This window comes from Anomaloglossus baeobatrachus, unplaced genomic scaffold (genome assembly GCF_048569485.1).
Source record: "Anomaloglossus baeobatrachus isolate aAnoBae1 unplaced genomic scaffold, aAnoBae1.hap1 Scaffold_720, whole genome shotgun sequence".
NCBI lineage: Eukaryota > Metazoa > Chordata > Amphibia > Anura > Aromobatidae > Anomaloglossus > Anomaloglossus baeobatrachus.
In genome coordinates this window covers 1-21,369 of record NW_027445097.1, presented here as the reverse complement: position 1 = coordinate 21,369, position 21,369 = coordinate 1, and the positions used below count along the sequence as shown (strand labels likewise).

Below are 21,369 nucleotides of genomic sequence, written 5' to 3'. Positions count from 1 at the left end.
AATTCTGGTTATCGCTTCTCGGCCTTTTGGCTAAGATCAAGTGTAGTATCTGTTCTTATCAGTTTAATATCTGATACGTCCCCTATCTGGGGACCATATATTAAATGGATTTTTAGAACAGGGAGATGGAAAAAGAGCTTGCTCTGTCCACTCCACGCATTGACCTGGTATTGCAGTACCTCCAGGAACGGTGCACCCCTTCTTAACCCAGTTTCCAAAAGCAGAACTCAATTCACCTGATTCATATTAGCCCGATTTAATGAATTGGAAGAAAGCATACGTCTTCATATGCACCTCAATTTGGCCCATTCACTTTTCACACTTCCTCCTTTTGTTTTTTATCTTTCACACTTTTGACTTTCTTTATTCATCCAAATAGCAAACTCATCACCACTCAACCTGACCAACTCGGCTATGTCCCCGTGCTGCAGTTCTCTGTCTTATCTAGATCATTTGCAATTGAATGGAATAGATCCCTTTTGGACAAAGTGGATTCACCTGCTGCTGCAGTGACCACAGGTGTGATAACATCTAGAATTGGCATCTGGTGCGATCTCTCCGCTTCCACTCCAAAGAAAGTTACCTGTTTATTCCTATCATGCATTGGTTTTTGGGGTTTTCTTTGAGTAATGATGATCTCTTTAGTAGTCTGTTGGCGCCCTCTCCTGGAGGAATAGTTTGCTTGCTCTTGGACATTCTAAAAGAGAGGTCATGATAGACATTGAGCTTCTGAGCTCAATTGGGGACAGTCATGGGTGATGAATGTTTGCAACCTACTGCGAAGCCTCATACCGCAATATAAGGAACGTCAAATACTAAGAAAGGGCGGCCTATGAAAGAATTACTACTTTCAATAAGTACACTTAAACGGCTAATTGGGAATAGAAAAACTGTAAAAAGCCCTCTGAGAAAGCCCCCCTCTAACCTTTGATAGTAAGCTTTTCTGTAGTCTGCCTGTTGATGTATTTTCCGTTTGAACTGTGCACAACATGAAGAGACGGAACACTGGCGGCTTGTCACAATGCCCCCCGATGACATCACAATAGCGCTGCTGCCTAGAAAACAAGCTGCGCAGAAGAAGTTGTTCTTTGGGTGGGAGGGTGGGCTAGTGGAAGGAGGGGGCAATCTCTTTTTTTCCCGGGTGGTAGGGGGATGACAGGAGAAGGGAAGCGGGTGGTGAGAAAGGTACAGAGGGCAGGGTTTGGGGGCTGGGAAGGAAAGGGAAAAGATTAGGGTTTGGGGATGATGAAAGGGCTTTCTACGGGTAAGGATGGCAAAGGGTGGCAGTGACGGAAAGTCAGGCAACCTGTCCTGTCCGTCTTTTTGTATCGTGAATTGGAAAGACTGCAAGGGGGAGGGGAGTTGCTTGCGCCCTAAAGGAGGAGTTATTCAGATTCATTGCAGTGGGCGGCGGCTGCAAAACGCACCATTCTTCTTGTTTTGGCTCTGCAAAGCAGCCTTTTCAAGGGTTGGCTTGGGTGACAAAATGTCTTGTGTAGGCGTGGGTTTGTCTCCCTCTCGCTCTCTCTCCCTAAGATGTGTCCGGCATAGGCCAGGGTGCCACTCGAGGCCCAAACCAATTCTGGTTATCGCTTCTCGGCCTTTTGGCTAAGATCAAGTGTAGTATCTGTTCTTATCAGTTTAATATCTGATACGTCCCCTATCTGGGGACCATATATTAAATGGATTTTTAGAACAGGGAGATGGAAAAAGAGCTTGCTCTGTCCACTCCACGCATTGACCTGGTATTGCAGTACCTCCAGGAACGGTGCACCCCTTCTTAACCCAGTTTCCAAAAGCAGAACTCAATTCACCTGATTCATATTAGCCCGATTTAATGAATTGGAAGAAAGCATACGTCTTCATATGCACCTCAATTTGGCCCATTCACTTTTCACACTTCCTCCTTTTGTTTTTTATCTTTCACACTTTTGACTTTCTTTATTCATCCAAATAGCAAACTCATCACCACTCAACCTGACCAACTCGGCTATGTCCCCGTGCTGCAGTTCTCTGTCTTATCTAGATCATTTGCAATTGAATGGAATAGATCCCTTTTGGACAAAGTGGATTCACCTGCTGCTGCAGTGACCACAGGTGTGATAACATCTAGAATTGGCATCTGGTGCGATCTCTCCGCTTCCACTCCAAAGAAAGTTACCTGTTTATTCCTATCATGCATTGGTTTTTGGGGTTTTCTTTGAGTAATGATGATCTCTTTAGTAGTCTGTTGGCGCCCTCTCCTGGAGGAATAGTTTGCTTGCTCTTGGACATTCTAAAAGAGAGGTCATGATAGACATTGAGCTTCTGAGCTCAATTGGGGACAGTCATGGGTGATGAATGTTTGCAACCTACTGCGAAGCCTCATACCGCAATATAAGGAACGTCAAATACTAAGAAAGGGCGGCCTATGAAAGAATTACTACTTTCAATAAGTACACTTAAACGGCTAATTGGGAATAGAAAAACTGTAAAAAGCCCTCTGAGAAAGCCCCCCTCTAACCTTTGATAGTAAGCTTTTCTGTAGTCTGCCTGTTGATGTATTTTCCGTTTGAACTGTGCACAACATGAAGAGACGGAACACTGGCGGCTTGTCACAATGCCCCCCGATGACATCACAATAGCGCTGCTGCCTAGAAAACAAGCTGCGCAGAAGAAGTTGTTCTTTGGGTGGGAGGGTGGGCTAGTGGAAGGAGGGGGCAATCTCTTTTTTTCCCGGGTGGTAGGGGGATGACAGGAGAAGGGAAGCGGGTGGTGAGAAAGGTACAGAGGGCAGGGTTTGGGGGCTGGGAAGGAAAGGGAAAAGATTAGGGTTTGGGGATGATGAAAGGGCTTTCTACGGGTAAGGATGGCAAAGGGTGGCAGTGACGGAAAGTCAGGCAACCTGTCCTGTCCGTCTTTTTGTATCGTGAATTGGAAAGACTGCAAGGGGGAGGGGAGTTGCTTGCGCCCTAAAGGAGGAGTTATTCAGATTCATTGCAGTGGGCGGCGGCTGCAAAACGCACCATTCTTCTTGTTTTGGCTCTGCAAAGCAGCCTTTTCAAGGGTTGGCTTGGGTGACAAAATGTCTTGTGTAGGCGTGGGTTTGTCTCCCTCTCGCTCTCTCTCCCTAAGATGTGTCCGGCATAGGCCAGGGTGCCACTCGAGGCCCAAACCAATTCTGGTTATCGCTTCTCGGCCTTTTGGCTAAGATCAAGTGTAGTATCTGTTCTTATCAGTTTAATATCTGATACGTCCCCTATCTGGGGACCATATATTAAATGGATTTTTAGAACAGGGAGATGGAAAAAGAGCTTGCTCTGTCCACTCCACGCATTGACCTGGTATTGCAGTACCTCCAGGAACGGTGCACCCCTTCTTAACCCAGTTTCCAAAAGCAGAACTCAATTCACCTGATTCATATTAGCCCGATTTAATGAATTGGAAGAAAGCATACGTCTTCATATGCACCTCAATTTGGCCCATTCACTTTTCACACTTCCTCCTTTTGTTTTTTATCTTTCACACTTTTGACTTTCTTTATTCATCCAAATAGCAAACTCATCACCACTCAACCTGACCAACTCGGCTATGTCCCCGTGCTGCAGTTCTCTGTCTTATCTAGATCATTTGCAATTGAATGGAATAGATCCCTTTTGGACAAAGTGGATTCACCTGCTGCTGCAGTGACCACAGGTGTGATAACATCTAGAATTGGCATCTGGTGCGATCTCTCCGCTTCCACTCCAAAGAAAGTTACCTGTTTATTCCTATCATGCATTGGTTTTTGGGGTTTTCTTTGAGTAATGATGATCTCTTTAGTAGTCTGTTGGCGCCCTCTCCTGGAGGAATAGTTTGCTTGCTCTTGGACATTCTAAAAGAGAGGTCATGATAGACATTGAGCTTCTGAGCTCAATTGGGGACAGTCATGGGTGATGAATGTTTGCAACCTACTGCGAAGCCTCATACCGCAATATAAGGAACGTCAAATACTAAGAAAGGGCGGCCTATGAAAGAATTACTACTTTCAATAAGTACACTTAAACGGCTAATTGGGAATAGAAAAACTGTAAAAAGCCCTCTGAGAAAGCCCCCCTCTAACCTTTGATAGTAAGCTTTTCTGTAGTCTGCCTGTTGATGTATTTTCCGTTTGAACTGTGCACAACATGAAGAGACGGAACACTGGCGGCTTGTCACAATGCCCCCCGATGACATCACAATAGCGCTGCTGCCTAGAAAACAAGCTGCGCAGAAGAAGTTGTTCTTTGGGTGGGAGGGTGGGCTAGTGGAAGGAGGGGGCAATCTCTTTTTTTCCCGGGTGGTAGGGGGATGACAGGAGAAGGGAAGCGGGTGGTGAGAAAGGTACAGAGGGCAGGGTTTGGGGGCTGGGAAGGAAAGGGAAAAGATTAGGGTTTGGGGATGATGAAAGGGCTTTCTACGGGTAAGGATGGCAAAGGGTGGCAGTGACGGAAAGTCAGGCAACCTGTCCTGTCCGTCTTTTTGTATCGTGAATTGGAAAGACTGCAAGGGGGAGGGGAGTTGCTTGCGCCCTAAAGGAGGAGTTATTCAGATTCATTGCAGTGGGCGGCGGCTGCAAAACGCACCATTCTTCTTGTTTTGGCTCTGCAAAGCAGCCTTTTCAAGGGTTGGCTTGGGTGACAAAATGTCTTGTGTAGGCGTGGGTTTGTCTCCCTCTCGCTCTCTCTCCCTAAGATGTGTCCGGCATAGGCCAGGGTGCCACTCGAGGCCCAAACCAATTCTGGTTATCGCTTCTCGGCCTTTTGGCTAAGATCAAGTGTAGTATCTGTTCTTATCAGTTTAATATCTGATACGTCCCCTATCTGGGGACCATATATTAAATGGATTTTTAGAACAGGGAGATGGAAAAAGAGCTTGCTCTGTCCACTCCACGCATTGACCTGGTATTGCAGTACCTCCAGGAACGGTGCACCCCTTCTTAACCCAGTTTCCAAAAGCAGAACTCAATTCACCTGATTCATATTAGCCCGATTTAATGAATTGGAAGAAAGCATACGTCTTCATATGCACCTCAATTTGGCCCATTCACTTTTCACACTTCCTCCTTTTGTTTTTTATCTTTCACACTTTTGACTTTCTTTATTCATCCAAATAGCAAACTCATCACCACTCAACCTGACCAACTCGGCTATGTCCCCGTGCTGCAGTTCTCTGTCTTATCTAGATCATTTGCAATTGAATGGAATAGATCCCTTTTGGACAAAGTGGATTCACCTGCTGCTGCAGTGACCACAGGTGTGATAACATCTAGAATTGGCATCTGGTGCGATCTCTCCGCTTCCACTCCAAAGAAAGTTACCTGTTTATTCCTATCATGCATTGGTTTTTGGGGTTTTCTTTGAGTAATGATGATCTCTTTAGTAGTCTGTTGGCGCCCTCTCCTGGAGGAATAGTTTGCTTGCTCTTGGACATTCTAAAAGAGAGGTCATGATAGACATTGAGCTTCTGAGCTCAATTGGGGACAGTCATGGGTGATGAATGTTTGCAACCTACTGCGAAGCCTCATACCGCAATATAAGGAACGTCAAATACTAAGAAAGGGCGGCCTATGAAAGAATTACTACTTTCAATAAGTACACTTAAACGGCTAATTGGGAATAGAAAAACTGTAAAAAGCCCTCTGAGAAAGCCCCCCTCTAACCTTTGATAGTAAGCTTTTCTGTAGTCTGCCTGTTGATGTATTTTCCGTTTGAACTGTGCACAACATGAAGAGACGGAACACTGGCGGCTTGTCACAATGCCCCCCGATGACATCACAATAGCGCTGCTGCCTAGAAAACAAGCTGCGCAGAAGAAGTTGTTCTTTGGGTGGGAGGGTGGGCTAGTGGAAGGAGGGGGCAATCTCTTTTTTTCCCGGGTGGTAGGGGGATGACAGGAGAAGGGAAGCGGGTGGTGAGAAAGGTACAGAGGGCAGGGTTTGGGGGCTGGGAAGGAAAGGGAAAAGATTAGGGTTTGGGGATGATGAAAGGGCTTTCTACGGGTAAGGATGGCAAAGGGTGGCAGTGACGGAAAGTCAGGCAACCTGTCCTGTCCGTCTTTTTGTATCGTGAATTGGAAAGACTGCAAGGGGGAGGGGAGTTGCTTGCGCCCTAAAGGAGGAGTTATTCAGATTCATTGCAGTGGGCGGCGGCTGCAAAACGCACCATTCTTCTTGTTTTGGCTCTGCAAAGCAGCCTTTTCAAGGGTTGGCTTGGGTGACAAAATGTCTTGTGTAGGCGTGGGTTTGTCTCCCTCTCGCTCTCTCTCCCTAAGATGTGTCCGGCATAGGCCAGGGTGCCACTCGAGGCCCAAACCAATTCTGGTTATCGCTTCTCGGCCTTTTGGCTAAGATCAAGTGTAGTATCTGTTCTTATCAGTTTAATATCTGATACGTCCCCTATCTGGGGACCATATATTAAATGGATTTTTAGAACAGGGAGATGGAAAAAGAGCTTGCTCTGTCCACTCCACGCATTGACCTGGTATTGCAGTACCTCCAGGAACGGTGCACCCCTTCTTAACCCAGTTTCCAAAAGCAGAACTCAATTCACCTGATTCATATTAGCCCGATTTAATGAATTGGAAGAAAGCATACGTCTTCATATGCACCTCAATTTGGCCCATTCACTTTTCACACTTCCTCCTTTTGTTTTTTATCTTTCACACTTTTGACTTTCTTTATTCATCCAAATAGCAAACTCATCACCACTCAACCTGACCAACTCGGCTATGTCCCCGTGCTGCAGTTCTCTGTCTTATCTAGATCATTTGCAATTGAATGGAATAGATCCCTTTTGGACAAAGTGGATTCACCTGCTGCTGCAGTGACCACAGGTGTGATAACATCTAGAATTGGCATCTGGTGCGATCTCTCCGCTTCCACTCCAAAGAAAGTTACCTGTTTATTCCTATCATGCATTGGTTTTTGGGGTTTTCTTTGAGTAATGATGATCTCTTTAGTAGTCTGTTGGCGCCCTCTCCTGGAGGAATAGTTTGCTTGCTCTTGGACATTCTAAAAGAGAGGTCATGATAGACATTGAGCTTCTGAGCTCAATTGGGGACAGTCATGGGTGATGAATGTTTGCAACCTACTGCGAAGCCTCATACCGCAATATAAGGAACGTCAAATACTAAGAAAGGGCGGCCTATGAAAGAATTACTACTTTCAATAAGTACACTTAAACGGCTAATTGGGAATAGAAAAACTGTAAAAAGCCCTCTGAGAAAGCCCCCCTCTAACCTTTGATAGTAAGCTTTTCTGTAGTCTGCCTGTTGATGTATTTTCCGTTTGAACTGTGCACAACATGAAGAGACGGAACACTGGCGGCTTGTCACAATGCCCCCCGATGACATCACAATAGCGCTGCTGCCTAGAAAACAAGCTGCGCAGAAGAAGTTGTTCTTTGGGTGGGAGGGTGGGCTAGTGGAAGGAGGGGGCAATCTCTTTTTTTCCCGGGTGGTAGGGGGATGACAGGAGAAGGGAAGCGGGTGGTGAGAAAGGTACAGAGGGCAGGGTTTGGGGGCTGGGAAGGAAAGGGAAAAGATTAGGGTTTGGGGATGATGAAAGGGCTTTCTACGGGTAAGGATGGCAAAGGGTGGCAGTGACGGAAAGTCAGGCAACCTGTCCTGTCCGTCTTTTTGTATCGTGAATTGGAAAGACTGCAAGGGGGAGGGGAGTTGCTTGCGCCCTAAAGGAGGAGTTATTCAGATTCATTGCAGTGGGCGGCGGCTGCAAAACGCACCATTCTTCTTGTTTTGGCTCTGCAAAGCAGCCTTTTCAAGGGTTGGCTTGGGTGACAAAATGTCTTGTGTAGGCGTGGGTTTGTCTCCCTCTCGCTCTCTCTCCCTAAGATGTGTCCGGCATAGGCCAGGGTGCCACTCGAGGCCCAAACCAATTCTGGTTATCGCTTCTCGGCCTTTTGGCTAAGATCAAGTGTAGTATCTGTTCTTATCAGTTTAATATCTGATACGTCCCCTATCTGGGGACCATATATTAAATGGATTTTTAGAACAGGGAGATGGAAAAAGAGCTTGCTCTGTCCACTCCACGCATTGACCTGGTATTGCAGTACCTCCAGGAACGGTGCACCCCTTCTTAACCCAGTTTCCAAAAGCAGAACTCAATTCACCTGATTCATATTAGCCCGATTTAATGAATTGGAAGAAAGCATACGTCTTCATATGCACCTCAATTTGGCCCATTCACTTTTCACACTTCCTCCTTTTGTTTTTTATCTTTCACACTTTTGACTTTCTTTATTCATCCAAATAGCAAACTCATCACCACTCAACCTGACCAACTCGGCTATGTCCCCGTGCTGCAGTTCTCTGTCTTATCTAGATCATTTGCAATTGAATGGAATAGATCCCTTTTGGACAAAGTGGATTCACCTGCTGCTGCAGTGACCACAGGTGTGATAACATCTAGAATTGGCATCTGGTGCGATCTCTCCGCTTCCACTCCAAAGAAAGTTACCTGTTTATTCCTATCATGCATTGGTTTTTGGGGTTTTCTTTGAGTAATGATGATCTCTTTAGTAGTCTGTTGGCGCCCTCTCCTGGAGGAATAGTTTGCTTGCTCTTGGACATTCTAAAAGAGAGGTCATGATAGACATTGAGCTTCTGAGCTCAATTGGGGACAGTCATGGGTGATGAATGTTTGCAACCTACTGCGAAGCCTCATACCGCAATATAAGGAACGTCAAATACTAAGAAAGGGCGGCCTATGAAAGAATTACTACTTTCAATAAGTACACTTAAACGGCTAATTGGGAATAGAAAAACTGTAAAAAGCCCTCTGAGAAAGCCCCCCTCTAACCTTTGATAGTAAGCTTTTCTGTAGTCTGCCTGTTGATGTATTTTCCGTTTGAACTGTGCACAACATGAAGAGACGGAACACTGGCGGCTTGTCACAATGCCCCCCGATGACATCACAATAGCGCTGCTGCCTAGAAAACAAGCTGCGCAGAAGAAGTTGTTCTTTGGGTGGGAGGGTGGGCTAGTGGAAGGAGGGGGCAATCTCTTTTTTTCCCGGGTGGTAGGGGGATGACAGGAGAAGGGAAGCGGGTGGTGAGAAAGGTACAGAGGGCAGGGTTTGGGGGCTGGGAAGGAAAGGGAAAAGATTAGGGTTTGGGGATGATGAAAGGGCTTTCTACGGGTAAGGATGGCAAAGGGTGGCAGTGACGGAAAGTCAGGCAACCTGTCCTGTCCGTCTTTTTGTATCGTGAATTGGAAAGACTGCAAGGGGGAGGGGAGTTGCTTGCGCCCTAAAGGAGGAGTTATTCAGATTCATTGCAGTGGGCGGCGGCTGCAAAACGCACCATTCTTCTTGTTTTGGCTCTGCAAAGCAGCCTTTTCAAGGGTTGGCTTGGGTGACAAAATGTCTTGTGTAGGCGTGGGTTTGTCTCCCTCTCGCTCTCTCTCCCTAAGATGTGTCCGGCATAGGCCAGGGTGCCACTCGAGGCCCAAACCAATTCTGGTTATCGCTTCTCGGCCTTTTGGCTAAGATCAAGTGTAGTATCTGTTCTTATCAGTTTAATATCTGATACGTCCCCTATCTGGGGACCATATATTAAATGGATTTTTAGAACAGGGAGATGGAAAAAGAGCTTGCTCTGTCCACTCCACGCATTGACCTGGTATTGCAGTACCTCCAGGAACGGTGCACCCCTTCTTAACCCAGTTTCCAAAAGCAGAACTCAATTCACCTGATTCATATTAGCCCGATTTAATGAATTGGAAGAAAGCATACGTCTTCATATGCACCTCAATTTGGCCCATTCACTTTTCACACTTCCTCCTTTTGTTTTTTATCTTTCACACTTTTGACTTTCTTTATTCATCCAAATAGCAAACTCATCACCACTCAACCTGACCAACTCGGCTATGTCCCCGTGCTGCAGTTCTCTGTCTTATCTAGATCATTTGCAATTGAATGGAATAGATCCCTTTTGGACAAAGTGGATTCACCTGCTGCTGCAGTGACCACAGGTGTGATAACATCTAGAATTGGCATCTGGTGCGATCTCTCCGCTTCCACTCCAAAGAAAGTTACCTGTTTATTCCTATCATGCATTGGTTTTTGGGGTTTTCTTTGAGTAATGATGATCTCTTTAGTAGTCTGTTGGCGCCCTCTCCTGGAGGAATAGTTTGCTTGCTCTTGGACATTCTAAAAGAGAGGTCATGATAGACATTGAGCTTCTGAGCTCAATTGGGGACAGTCATGGGTGATGAATGTTTGCAACCTACTGCGAAGCCTCATACCGCAATATAAGGAACGTCAAATACTAAGAAAGGGCGGCCTATGAAAGAATTACTACTTTCAATAAGTACACTTAAACGGCTAATTGGGAATAGAAAAACTGTAAAAAGCCCTCTGAGAAAGCCCCCCTCTAACCTTTGATAGTAAGCTTTTCTGTAGTCTGCCTGTTGATGTATTTTCCGTTTGAACTGTGCACAACATGAAGAGACGGAACACTGGCGGCTTGTCACAATGCCCCCCGATGACATCACAATAGCGCTGCTGCCTAGAAAACAAGCTGCGCAGAAGAAGTTGTTCTTTGGGTGGGAGGGTGGGCTAGTGGAAGGAGGGGGCAATCTCTTTTTTTCCCGGGTGGTAGGGGGATGACAGGAGAAGGGAAGCGGGTGGTGAGAAAGGTACAGAGGGCAGGGTTTGGGGGCTGGGAAGGAAAGGGAAAAGATTAGGGTTTGGGGATGATGAAAGGGCTTTCTACGGGTAAGGATGGCAAAGGGTGGCAGTGACGGAAAGTCAGGCAACCTGTCCTGTCCGTCTTTTTGTATCGTGAATTGGAAAGACTGCAAGGGGGAGGGGAGTTGCTTGCGCCCTAAAGGAGGAGTTATTCAGATTCATTGCAGTGGGCGGCGGCTGCAAAACGCACCATTCTTCTTGTTTTGGCTCTGCAAAGCAGCCTTTTCAAGGGTTGGCTTGGGTGACAAAATGTCTTGTGTAGGCGTGGGTTTGTCTCCCTCTCGCTCTCTCTCCCTAAGATGTGTCCGGCATAGGCCAGGGTGCCACTCGAGGCCCAAACCAATTCTGGTTATCGCTTCTCGGCCTTTTGGCTAAGATCAAGTGTAGTATCTGTTCTTATCAGTTTAATATCTGATACGTCCCCTATCTGGGGACCATATATTAAATGGATTTTTAGAACAGGGAGATGGAAAAAGAGCTTGCTCTGTCCACTCCACGCATTGACCTGGTATTGCAGTACCTCCAGGAACGGTGCACCCCTTCTTAACCCAGTTTCCAAAAGCAGAACTCAATTCACCTGATTCATATTAGCCCGATTTAATGAATTGGAAGAAAGCATACGTCTTCATATGCACCTCAATTTGGCCCATTCACTTTTCACACTTCCTCCTTTTGTTTTTTATCTTTCACACTTTTGACTTTCTTTATTCATCCAAATAGCAAACTCATCACCACTCAACCTGACCAACTCGGCTATGTCCCCGTGCTGCAGTTCTCTGTCTTATCTAGATCATTTGCAATTGAATGGAATAGATCCCTTTTGGACAAAGTGGATTCACCTGCTGCTGCAGTGACCACAGGTGTGATAACATCTAGAATTGGCATCTGGTGCGATCTCTCCGCTTCCACTCCAAAGAAAGTTACCTGTTTATTCCTATCATGCATTGGTTTTTGGGGTTTTCTTTGAGTAATGATGATCTCTTTAGTAGTCTGTTGGCGCCCTCTCCTGGAGGAATAGTTTGCTTGCTCTTGGACATTCTAAAAGAGAGGTCATGATAGACATTGAGCTTCTGAGCTCAATTGGGGACAGTCATGGGTGATGAATGTTTGCAACCTACTGCGAAGCCTCATACCGCAATATAAGGAACGTCAAATACTAAGAAAGGGCGGCCTATGAAAGAATTACTACTTTCAATAAGTACACTTAAACGGCTAATTGGGAATAGAAAAACTGTAAAAAGCCCTCTGAGAAAGCCCCCCTCTAACCTTTGATAGTAAGCTTTTCTGTAGTCTGCCTGTTGATGTATTTTCCGTTTGAACTGTGCACAACATGAAGAGACGGAACACTGGCGGCTTGTCACAATGCCCCCCGATGACATCACAATAGCGCTGCTGCCTAGAAAACAAGCTGCGCAGAAGAAGTTGTTCTTTGGGTGGGAGGGTGGGCTAGTGGAAGGAGGGGGCAATCTCTTTTTTTCCCGGGTGGTAGGGGGATGACAGGAGAAGGGAAGCGGGTGGTGAGAAAGGTACAGAGGGCAGGGTTTGGGGGCTGGGAAGGAAAGGGAAAAGATTAGGGTTTGGGGATGATGAAAGGGCTTTCTACGGGTAAGGATGGCAAAGGGTGGCAGTGACGGAAAGTCAGGCAACCTGTCCTGTCCGTCTTTTTGTATCGTGAATTGGAAAGACTGCAAGGGGGAGGGGAGTTGCTTGCGCCCTAAAGGAGGAGTTATTCAGATTCATTGCAGTGGGCGGCGGCTGCAAAACGCACCATTCTTCTTGTTTTGGCTCTGCAAAGCAGCCTTTTCAAGGGTTGGCTTGGGTGACAAAATGTCTTGTGTAGGCGTGGGTTTGTCTCCCTCTCGCTCTCTCTCCCTAAGATGTGTCCGGCATAGGCCAGGGTGCCACTCGAGGCCCAAACCAATTCTGGTTATCGCTTCTCGGCCTTTTGGCTAAGATCAAGTGTAGTATCTGTTCTTATCAGTTTAATATCTGATACGTCCCCTATCTGGGGACCATATATTAAATGGATTTTTAGAACAGGGAGATGGAAAAAGAGCTTGCTCTGTCCACTCCACGCATTGACCTGGTATTGCAGTACCTCCAGGAACGGTGCACCCCTTCTTAACCCAGTTTCCAAAAGCAGAACTCAATTCACCTGATTCATATTAGCCCGATTTAATGAATTGGAAGAAAGCATACGTCTTCATATGCACCTCAATTTGGCCCATTCACTTTTCACACTTCCTCCTTTTGTTTTTTATCTTTCACACTTTTGACTTTCTTTATTCATCCAAATAGCAAACTCATCACCACTCAACCTGACCAACTCGGCTATGTCCCCGTGCTGCAGTTCTCTGTCTTATCTAGATCATTTGCAATTGAATGGAATAGATCCCTTTTGGACAAAGTGGATTCACCTGCTGCTGCAGTGACCACAGGTGTGATAACATCTAGAATTGGCATCTGGTGCGATCTCTCCGCTTCCACTCCAAAGAAAGTTACCTGTTTATTCCTATCATGCATTGGTTTTTGGGGTTTTCTTTGAGTAATGATGATCTCTTTAGTAGTCTGTTGGCGCCCTCTCCTGGAGGAATAGTTTGCTTGCTCTTGGACATTCTAAAAGAGAGGTCATGATAGACATTGAGCTTCTGAGCTCAATTGGGGACAGTCATGGGTGATGAATGTTTGCAACCTACTGCGAAGCCTCATACCGCAATATAAGGAACGTCAAATACTAAGAAAGGGCGGCCTATGAAAGAATTACTACTTTCAATAAGTACACTTAAACGGCTAATTGGGAATAGAAAAACTGTAAAAAGCCCTCTGAGAAAGCCCCCCTCTAACCTTTGATAGTAAGCTTTTCTGTAGTCTGCCTGTTGATGTATTTTCCGTTTGAACTGTGCACAACATGAAGAGACGGAACACTGGCGGCTTGTCACAATGCCCCCCGATGACATCACAATAGCGCTGCTGCCTAGAAAACAAGCTGCGCAGAAGAAGTTGTTCTTTGGGTGGGAGGGTGGGCTAGTGGAAGGAGGGGGCAATCTCTTTTTTTCCCGGGTGGTAGGGGGATGACAGGAGAAGGGAAGCGGGTGGTGAGAAAGGTACAGAGGGCAGGGTTTGGGGGCTGGGAAGGAAAGGGAAAAGATTAGGGTTTGGGGATGATGAAAGGGCTTTCTACGGGTAAGGATGGCAAAGGGTGGCAGTGACGGAAAGTCAGGCAACCTGTCCTGTCCGTCTTTTTGTATCGTGAATTGGAAAGACTGCAAGGGGGAGGGGAGTTGCTTGCGCCCTAAAGGAGGAGTTATTCAGATTCATTGCAGTGGGCGGCGGCTGCAAAACGCACCATTCTTCTTGTTTTGGCTCTGCAAAGCAGCCTTTTCAAGGGTTGGCTTGGGTGACAAAATGTCTTGTGTAGGCGTGGGTTTGTCTCCCTCTCGCTCTCTCTCCCTAAGATGTGTCCGGCATAGGCCAGGGTGCCACTCGAGGCCCAAACCAATTCTGGTTATCGCTTCTCGGCCTTTTGGCTAAGATCAAGTGTAGTATCTGTTCTTATCAGTTTAATATCTGATACGTCCCCTATCTGGGGACCATATATTAAATGGATTTTTAGAACAGGGAGATGGAAAAAGAGCTTGCTCTGTCCACTCCACGCATTGACCTGGTATTGCAGTACCTCCAGGAACGGTGCACCCCTTCTTAACCCAGTTTCCAAAAGCAGAACTCAATTCACCTGATTCATATTAGCCCGATTTAATGAATTGGAAGAAAGCATACGTCTTCATATGCACCTCAATTTGGCCCATTCACTTTTCACACTTCCTCCTTTTGTTTTTTATCTTTCACACTTTTGACTTTCTTTATTCATCCAAATAGCAAACTCATCACCACTCAACCTGACCAACTCGGCTATGTCCCCGTGCTGCAGTTCTCTGTCTTATCTAGATCATTTGCAATTGAATGGAATAGATCCCTTTTGGACAAAGTGGATTCACCTGCTGCTGCAGTGACCACAGGTGTGATAACATCTAGAATTGGCATCTGGTGCGATCTCTCCGCTTCCACTCCAAAGAAAGTTACCTGTTTATTCCTATCATGCATTGGTTTTTGGGGTTTTCTTTGAGTAATGATGATCTCTTTAGTAGTCTGTTGGCGCCCTCTCCTGGAGGAATAGTTTGCTTGCTCTTGGACATTCTAAAAGAGAGGTCATGATAGACATTGAGCTTCTGAGCTCAATTGGGGACAGTCATGGGTGATGAATGTTTGCAACCTACTGCGAAGCCTCATACCGCAATATAAGGAACGTCAAATACTAAGAAAGGGCGGCCTATGAAAGAATTACTACTTTCAATAAGTACACTTAAACGGCTAATTGGGAATAGAAAAACTGTAAAAAGCCCTCTGAGAAAGCCCCCCTCTAACCTTTGATAGTAAGCTTTTCTGTAGTCTGCCTGTTGATGTATTTTCCGTTTGAACTGTGCACAACATGAAGAGACGGAACACTGGCGGCTTGTCACAATGCCCCCCGATGACATCACAATAGCGCTGCTGCCTAGAAAACAAGCTGCGCAGAAGAAGTTGTTCTTTGGGTGGGAGGGTGGGCTAGTGGAAGGAGGGGGCAATCTCTTTTTTTCCCGGGTGGTAGGGGGATGACAGGAGAAGGGAAGCGGGTGGTGAGAAAGGTACAGAGGGCAGGGTTTGGGGGCTGGGAAGGAAAGGGAAAAGATTAGGGTTTGGGGATGATGAAAGGGCTTTCTACGGGTAAGGATGGCAAAGGGTGGCAGTGACGGAAAGTCAGGCAACCTGTCCTGTCCGTCTTTTTGTATCGTGAATTGGAAAGACTGCAAGGGGGAGGGGAGTTGCTTGCGCCCTAAAGGAGGAGTTATTCAGATTCATTGCAGTGGGCGGCGGCTGCAAAACGCACCATTCTTCTTGTTTTGGCTCTGCAAAGCAGCCTTTTCAAGGGTTGGCTTGGGTGACAAAATGTCTTGTGTAGGCGTGGGTTTGTCTCCCTCTCGCTCTCTCTCCCTAAGATGTGTCCGGCATAGGCCAGGGTGCCACTCGAGGCCCAAACCAATTCTGGTTATCGCTTCTCGGCCTTTTGGCTAAGATCAAGTGTAGTATCTGTTCTTATCAGTTTAATATCTGATACGTCCCCTATCTGGGGACCATATATTAAATGGATTTTTAGAACAGGGAGATGGAAAAAGAGCTTGCTCTGTCCACTCCACGCATTGACCTGGTATTGCAGTACCTCCAGGAACGGTGCACCCCTTCTTAACCCAGTTTCCAAAAGCAGAACTCAATTCACCTGATTCATATTAGCCCGATTTAATGAATTGGAAGAAAGCATACGTCTTCATATGCACCTCAATTTGGCCCATTCACTTTTCACACTTCCTCCTTTTGTTTTTTATCTTTCACACTTTTGACTTTCTTTATTCATCCAAATAGCAAACTCATCACCACTCAACCTGACCAACTCGGCTATGTCCCCGTGCTGCAGTTCTCTGTCTTATCTAGATCATTTGCAATTGAATGGAATAGATCCCTTTTGGACAAAGTGGATTCACCTGCTGCTGCAGTGACCACAGGTGTGATAACATCTAGAATTGGCATCTGGTGCGATCTCTCCGCTTCCACTCCAAAGAAAGTTACCTGTTTATTCCTATCATGCATTGGTTTTTGGGGTTTTCTTTGAGTAATGATGATCTCTTTAGTAGTCTGTTGGCGCCCTCTCCTGGAGGAATAGTTTGCTTGCTCTTGGACATTCTAAAAGAGAGGTCATGATAGACATTGAGCTTCTGAGCTCAATTGGGGACAGTCATGGGTGATGAATGTTTGCAACCTACTGCGAAGCCTCATACCGCAATATAAGGAACGTCAAATACTAAGAAAGGGCGGCCTATGAAAGAATTACTACTTTCAATAAGTACACTTAAACGGCTAATTGGGAATAGAAAAACTGTAAAAAGCCCTCTGAGAAAGCCCCCCTCTAACCTTTGATAGTAAGCTTTTCTGTAGTCTGCCTGTTGATGTATTTTCCGTTTGAACTGTGCACAACATGAAGAGACGGAACACTGGCGGCTTGTCACAATGCCCCCCGATGACATCACAATAGCGCTGCTGCCTAGAAAACAAGCTGCGCAGAAGAAGTTGTTCTTTGGGTGGGAGGGTGGGCTAGTGGAAGGAGGGGGCAATCTCTTTTTTTCCCGGGTGGTAGGGGGATGACAGGAGAAGGGAAGCGGGTGGTGAGAAAGGTACAGAGGGCAGGGTTTGGGGGCTGGGAAGGAAAGGGAAAAGATTAGGGTTTGGGGATGATGAAAGGGCTTTCTACGGGTAAGGATGGCAAAGGGTGGCAGTGACGGAAAGTCAGGCAACCTGTCCTGTCCGTCTTTTTGTATCGTGAATTGGAAAGACTGCAAGGGGGAGGGGAGTTGCTTGCGCCCTAAAGGAGGAGTTATTCAGATTCATTGCAGTGGGCGGCGGCTGCAAAACGCACCATTCTTCTTGTTTTGGCTCTGCAAAGCAGCCTTTTCAAGGGTTGGCTTGGGTGACAAAATGTCTTGTGTAGGCGTGGGTTTGTCTCCCTCTCGCTCTCTCTCCCTAAGATGTGTCCGGCATAGGCCAGGGTGCCACTCGAGGCCCAAACCAATTCTGGTTATCGCTTCTCGGCCTTTTGGCTAAGATCAAGTGTAGTATCTGTTCTTATCAGTTTAATATCTGATACGTCCCCTATCTGGGGACCATATATTAAATGGATTTTTAGAACAGGGAGATGGAAAAAGAGCTTGCTCTGTCCACTCCACGCATTGACCTGGTATTGCAGTACCTCCAGGAACGGTGCACCCCTTCTTAACCCAGTTTCCAAAAGCAGAACTCAATTCACCTGATTCATATTAGCCCGATTTAATGAATTGGAAGAAAGCATACGTCTTCATATGCACCTCAATTTGGCCCATTCACTTTTCACACTTCCTCCTTTTGTTTTTTATCTTTCACACTTTTGACTTTCTTTATTCATCCAAATAGCAAACTCATCACCACTCAACCTGACCAACTCGGCTATGTCCCCGTGCTGCAGTTCTCTGTCTTATCTAGATCATTTGCAATTGAATGGAATAGATCCCTTTTGGACAAAGTGGATTCACCTGCTGCTGCAGTGACCACAGGTGTGATAACATCTAGAATTGGCATCTGGTGCGATCTCTCCGCTTCCACTCCAAAGAAAGTTACCTGTTTATTCCTATCATGCATTGGTTTTTGGGGTTTTCTTTGAGTAATGATGATCTCTTTAGTAGTCTGTTGGCGCCCTCTCCTGGAGGAATAGTTTGCTTGCTCTTGGACATTCTAAAAGAGAGGTCATGATAGACATTGAGCTTCTGAGCTCAATTGGGGACAGTCATGGGTGATGAATGTTTGCAACCTACTGCGAAGCCTCATACCGCAATATAAGGAACGTCAAATACTAAGAAAGGGCGGCCTATGAAAGAATTACTACTTTCAATAAGTACACTTAAACGGCTAATTGGGAATAGAAAAACTGTAAAAAGCCCTCTGAGAAAGCCCCCCTCTAACCTTTGATAGTAAGCTTTTCTGTAGTCTGCCTGTTGATGTATTTTCCGTTTGAACTGTGCACAACATGAAGAGACGGAACACTGGCGGCTTGTCACAATGCCCCCCGATGACATCACAATAGCGCTGCTGCCTAGAAAACAAGCTGCGCAGAAGAAGTTGTTCTTTGGGTGGGAGGGTGGGCTAGTGGAAGGAGGGGGCAATCTCTTTTTTTCCCGGGTGGTAGGGGGATGACAGGAGAAGGGAAGCGGGTGGTGAGAAAGGTACAGAGGGCAGGGTTTGGGGGCTGGGAAGGAAAGGGAAAAGATTAGGGTTTGGGGATGATGAAAGGGCTTTCTACGGGTAAGGATGGCAAAGGGTGGCAGTGACGGAAAGTCAGGCAACCTGTCCTGTCCGTCTTTTTGTATCGTGAATTGGAAAGACTGCAAGGGGGAGGGGAGTTGCTTGCGCCCTAAAGGAGGAGTTATTCAGATTCATTGCAGTGGGCGGCGGCTGCAAAACGCACCATTCTTCTTGTTTTGGCTCTGCAAAGCAGCCTTTTCAAGGGTTGGCTTGGGTGACAAAATGTCTTGTGTAGGCGTGGGTTTGTCTCCCTCTCGCTCTCTCTCCCTAAGATGTGTCCGGCATAGGCCAGGGTGCCACTCGAGGCCCAAACCAATTCTGGTTATCGCTTCTCGGCCTTTTGGCTAAGATCAAGTGTAGTATCTGTTCTTATCAGTTTAATATCTGATACGTCCCCTATCTGGGGACCATATATTAAATGGATTTTTAGAACAGGGAGATGGAAAAAGAGCTTGCTCTGTCCACTCCACGCATTGACCTGGTATTGCAGTACCTCCAGGAACGGTGCACCCCTTCTTAACCCAGTTTCCAAAAGCAGAACTCAATTCACCTGATTCATATTAGCCCGATTTAATGAATTGGAAGAAAGCATACGTCTTCATATGCACCTCAATTTGGCCCATTCACTTTTCACACTTCCTCCTTTTGTTTTTTATCTTTCACACTTTTGACTTTCTTTATTCATCCAAATAGCAAACTCATCACCACTCAACCTGACCAACTCGGCTATGTCCCCGTGCTGCAGTTCTCTGTCTTATCTAGATCATTTGCAATTGAATGGAATAGATCCCTTTTGGACAAAGTGGATTCACCTGCTGCTGCAGTGACCACAGGTGTGATAACATCTAGAATTGGCATCTGGTGCGATCTCTCCGCTTCCACTCCAAAGAAAGTTACCTGTTTATTCCTATCATGCATTGGTTTTTGGGGTTTTCTTTGAGTAATGATGATCTCTTTAGTAGTCTGTTGGCGCCCTCTCCTGGAGGAATAGTTTGCTTGCTCTTGGACATTCTAAAAGAGAGGTCATGATAGACATTGAGCTTCTGAGCTCAATTGGGGACAGTCATGGGTGATGAATGTTTGCAACCTACTGCGAAGCCTCATACCGCAATATAAGGAACGTCAAATACTAAGAAAGGGCGGCCTATGAAAGAATTACTACTTTCAATAAGTACACTTAAACGGCTAATTGGGAATAGAAAAACTGTAAAAAGCCCTCTGAGAAAGCCCCCCTCTAACCTTTGATAGTAAGCTTTTCTGTAGTCTGCCTGTTGATGTATTTTCCGTTTGAACTGTGCACAACATGAAGAGACGGAACACTGGCGGCTTGTCACAATGCCCCCCGATGACATCACAATAGCGCTGCTGCCTAGAAAACAAGCTGCGCAGAAGAAGTTGTTCTTTGGGTGGGAGGGTGGGCTAGTGGAAGGAGGGGGCAATCTCTTTTTTTCCCGGGTGGTAGGGGGATGACAGGAGAAGGGAAGCGGGTGGTGAGAAAGGTACAGAGGGCAGGGTTTGGGGGCTGGGAAGGAAAGGGAAAAGATTAGGGTTTGGGGATGATGAAAGGGCTTTCTACGGGTAAGGATGGCAAAGGGTGGCAGTGACGGAAAGTCAGGCAACCTGTCCTGTCCGTCTTTTTGTATCGTGAATTGGAAAGACTGCAAGGGGGAGGGGAGTTGCTTGCGCCCTAAAGGAGGAGTTATTCAGATTCATTGCAGTGGGCGGCGGCTGCAAAACGCACCATTCTTCTTGTTTTGGCTCTGCAAAGCAGCCTTTTCAAGGGTTGGCTTGGGTGACAAAATGTCTTGTGTAGGCGTGGGTTTGTCTCCCTCTCGCTCTCTCTCCCTAAGATGTGTCCGGCATAGGCCAGGGTGCCACTCGAGGCCCAAACCAATTCTGGTTATCGCTTCTCGGCCTTTTGGCTAAGATCAAGTGTAGTGTTGTTCGAAAAGGTGGTTTAAGCTCCAGGCCACCTTAGTACAATGATACAATGCACACTGGAAGGTTGCGCTTGCTAGTACTCTGGGTGGATAGTATATTCATCTAGTGGAAAACATGGCCCTACCAGGATCGAGGCTATTAGACTGAGTAAGGATGGGGGGCTATGGTACAACGTGCCCCAGGACTGACGACCCTGGAGTGAGTCTGAGCTTGCTGGCTTGGGACCCCGGCAAGCCTTGGGCTCTGTAACACACCGTACCTTGCCTTTTCATACTTTTTGAGCATATTACCCTATCCCGGCCTTCTGGCTAGGAAGGGAAATTTTTATAATCCCGGTTGGAGGTCTGGTCAGCTTTGGGCTGAGAAACTAACACCCGGTTGGAGGTCCGGGTCAGCTTCGGCTGAGAAACCAACACCCGGTTGGAGGTCTGGGTCAGCTTCGGCTGAGAAACCAACACCCGGTTGGAGGTCCGGTTAGCCTTGGGCTGAGAAACCAACACCGGTTGACGGTCCGGGCAGTTTCGGCTGCGAAACCAACAACTAGTAGCTCTCTACTCCACTTGGGTAAGATGCCTGGGTGGACGCTGGGAGCAACGACAAGGCTCAACCAGGCTTCGGCTTGGGGGAGTACCGAAGATCCCTGACCCTTGCTGTGGCCTTCTGGCTCGGAGGGACGGGGTTGATTTTTGGGGACCCTCTCCTCACGGTGGGGTCCACACGAATCCTAGCCTTTGCACTGTTTTTGGTGTGACTTCGGTCATGCATTTTTTGTGGTGCTTTGGAAAGCTTCATTAAATCAAAAATCT

At 46.6% G+C, this 21,369-nt stretch overlaps 13 non-coding genes across 13 annotated transcripts; all 13 read left to right on the top strand.

Annotated features, from left to right (window-relative positions):
- The first annotated feature begins 10 nt into the window (after positions 1-10).
- Positions 11-201, top strand: LOC142287314 (U2 spliceosomal RNA). The gene has a single exon (XR_012748302.1). It is a non-coding gene; the product is annotated as a U2 spliceosomal RNA (small nuclear RNA).
- Positions 202-1,588: 1,387 nt separating this feature from the next.
- LOC142287313 (U2 spliceosomal RNA) lies at positions 1,589-1,779 on the top strand. Its single transcript, XR_012748301.1, has one exon. It is a non-coding gene; the product is annotated as a U2 spliceosomal RNA (small nuclear RNA).
- Positions 1,780-3,166: 1,387 nt separating this feature from the next.
- On the top strand, positions 3,167-3,357 carry LOC142287312 (U2 spliceosomal RNA). Its single transcript, XR_012748300.1, has one exon. It is a non-coding gene; the product is annotated as a U2 spliceosomal RNA (small nuclear RNA).
- A 1,387-nt stretch (positions 3,358-4,744) lies between these two features.
- LOC142287311 (U2 spliceosomal RNA) lies at positions 4,745-4,935 on the top strand. Its single transcript, XR_012748299.1, has one exon. It is a non-coding gene; the product is annotated as a U2 spliceosomal RNA (small nuclear RNA).
- Positions 4,936-6,322: 1,387 nt separating this feature from the next.
- Positions 6,323-6,513, top strand: LOC142287310 (U2 spliceosomal RNA). The gene has a single exon (XR_012748298.1). It is a non-coding gene; the product is annotated as a U2 spliceosomal RNA (small nuclear RNA).
- A 1,387-nt stretch (positions 6,514-7,900) lies between these two features.
- On the top strand, positions 7,901-8,091 carry LOC142287309 (U2 spliceosomal RNA). Its single transcript, XR_012748297.1, has one exon. It is a non-coding gene; the product is annotated as a U2 spliceosomal RNA (small nuclear RNA).
- A 1,387-nt stretch (positions 8,092-9,478) lies between these two features.
- On the top strand, positions 9,479-9,669 carry LOC142287308 (U2 spliceosomal RNA). The gene has a single exon (XR_012748296.1). It is a non-coding gene; the product is annotated as a U2 spliceosomal RNA (small nuclear RNA).
- A 1,387-nt stretch (positions 9,670-11,056) lies between these two features.
- On the top strand, positions 11,057-11,247 carry LOC142287297 (U2 spliceosomal RNA). The gene has a single exon (XR_012748288.1). It is a non-coding gene; the product is annotated as a U2 spliceosomal RNA (small nuclear RNA).
- A 1,387-nt stretch (positions 11,248-12,634) lies between these two features.
- LOC142287285 (U2 spliceosomal RNA) lies at positions 12,635-12,825 on the top strand. The gene has a single exon (XR_012748277.1). It is a non-coding gene; the product is annotated as a U2 spliceosomal RNA (small nuclear RNA).
- Positions 12,826-14,212: 1,387 nt separating this feature from the next.
- LOC142287352 (U2 spliceosomal RNA) lies at positions 14,213-14,403 on the top strand. Its single transcript, XR_012748337.1, has one exon. It is a non-coding gene; the product is annotated as a U2 spliceosomal RNA (small nuclear RNA).
- A 1,387-nt stretch (positions 14,404-15,790) lies between these two features.
- LOC142287341 (U2 spliceosomal RNA) lies at positions 15,791-15,981 on the top strand. The gene has a single exon (XR_012748326.1). It is a non-coding gene; the product is annotated as a U2 spliceosomal RNA (small nuclear RNA).
- Positions 15,982-17,368: 1,387 nt separating this feature from the next.
- Positions 17,369-17,559, top strand: LOC142287329 (U2 spliceosomal RNA). Its single transcript, XR_012748315.1, has one exon. It is a non-coding gene; the product is annotated as a U2 spliceosomal RNA (small nuclear RNA).
- Positions 17,560-18,946: 1,387 nt separating this feature from the next.
- Positions 18,947-19,137, top strand: LOC142287316 (U2 spliceosomal RNA). The gene has a single exon (XR_012748304.1). It is a non-coding gene; the product is annotated as a U2 spliceosomal RNA (small nuclear RNA).
- Positions 19,138-21,369: the final 2,232 nt, after the last annotated feature.